This window comes from Mus caroli, chromosome X (assembly GCF_900094665.2).
Source record: "Mus caroli chromosome X, CAROLI_EIJ_v1.1, whole genome shotgun sequence".
NCBI classification, from domain to species: Eukaryota; Metazoa; Chordata; class Mammalia; order Rodentia; family Muridae; genus Mus; species Mus caroli.
The window spans coordinates 105,417,922-105,419,798 of NC_034589.1; the positions used below are offsets into that span (position 1 = coordinate 105,417,922).

At 38.6% G+C, this 1,877-nt stretch overlaps 1 protein-coding gene across 1 annotated transcript in view; it reads left to right on the forward strand.

The window, feature by feature from the left end:
* The window catches only part of LOC110286342, a 193,464-nt gene that overhangs the window by 148,667 nt on the left and 42,920 nt on the right, over positions 1-1,877 (forward strand). The window lies entirely within an intron of this gene.

The window sequence follows — 1,877 nt, forward strand, 5'->3', positions numbered from 1 at the left end:
TTGCTCTGTAGTATAACTTTAGGTCAGGCATGGTGATTCCACCAGAGGTTCTTTTATCATTGAGNAGAGTTTTTGCTATCCTAGGTTTTTTTGTTATTCCAGATGAATTTGCAAGTTGCCCTTTCTAATTGTTTGAAGAATTGAGTTGGAATTTTGATGGGGATTGCATTGAATCTCTAGATTGCTTTTGGCAAGATAGCCATTTTTACTACAATGATCCTGCCAATCCATGAGCATGGGAGATCTTTCCATCTTCTGAGATCTTCTTTAATTTCTTTCTTCAGAGATTGAAGTTCTTATCATACAGATCTTTCACTTCCTTAGTTAGAGTCACGCCAAGGTATTTTATTTATTTGTGACTATTGTGAAGGGTGTTATTTCCCTAATTTCTTTCTCTGCCTGTTTATCCTTTGTGTAGAGAAAGGCCATCGACTGGATGTTCTTGTTCTTTTGTTTTGTTTTGTTTTGTTTTTGTTGTTGTTTTTCTAAGACAGGGTTTCTCTGTGTAGCCCTGGCTGTCCTGGAACTCATTCTGTAGACCAGGCCGGCCTAGAACTCAGAAAACCTGCCTTCCTCTGCCTCCCGAGTGCTGGGATTAAATGTGTGCGCCACCATGCCCGGGTTGGATATTCTTGTCCTTAATATCTGAGTAGTATTTCATTCTGTAAATGAACCATATTTTCTGTATCCTTTATTCTGTTGTGGAACATCTTGGTTGTTTTCAGCTCTTGGCTATCACAAACAAAGCCACTATGAAGAACATAGTGGAACATGTGCCCTGTGGCATGGTGGGGCATCTTTTGGGTATTTTCCTAAGAGTGGTATAGCTGGGTCTTCAGGTAGATCTATTTCCAATATTTTGAGGAACCTCCAGATTGATTTCCAGAGTGGTTGTACCAGTTTGCAATCCCATCATTAATGGAGGAGTGTTCTTCTTTCTTTACATCCTTTCCAACATGTGTTTTGTCACCGAGGTTTTGATCTTAGCCATTCTGATTGATGTAAGGTGGAATCTCAGGGTCATTTTGATTTGCATTTCTCTGATCACTAAGGACTTTGAACATTTCTTTAGGTGCTTCTCAGCTATTCAAGATTCCTCAGTTGTGAATTCTCAGTTTATTCTATACCCCATTTTTGATTGGGTTGTTTGTTTGTTTGTTTGTTTGTTTTTTGGTGATTAACTTCTTGAGTTCTTTATAAATTTTGGATATTAGCCCTCTACTGGAGGTGAGGTTAGTGACGATTTTTTTTTCCCAATCTGTAGGTTGCTGATTTGTCTTATTGACTATGTCCTTTGCCTTACCAAAGCTTTCCACTTTCATGAGGTCACATTCATCAATTCATGATCTTAGAGCATGAGCCATTAGAGTTCTGATTAGGAAATTTCCCTCTGGGCCAATGAGTTTAAGATTCTTTCCCATTTTCTCTTCTATTAGATTCAGTGCATCTGGTTTTATGTTGAGATCCTTGATCCATTTGGACTTGAGCTTTGTGCAAAATGAGAAATATGGATCTATTTTCATTTTTCTACATACAGACAGACAGTTAGTTAGACCAGCACCATTTATTGAAGATGCTTTCTTTTTTTCCATTGTATAGTTTTGGTTTCTTTGTCAAAGATCAAGTGTCTGTATGTATGTGGTTTTATTTCTGGTCTTCAATCTGTCTGTCTCTGTACCAATACCTTGCAGTTTTTTTCACTATTGCTCTGTAGTATAGATTGAGGTCAGGAATGGTGATTCCCCAAGAAGTTAAGTGGATGCTCACAGTCAGCTATTGCATGGATCACAGGGCCCCCAATGGAGGAGCTAGAGAAAGTACCCAAGGAGCTAAAGGGATCTGCAACCCTATAGGTGGAACAACAATATGAACTAACC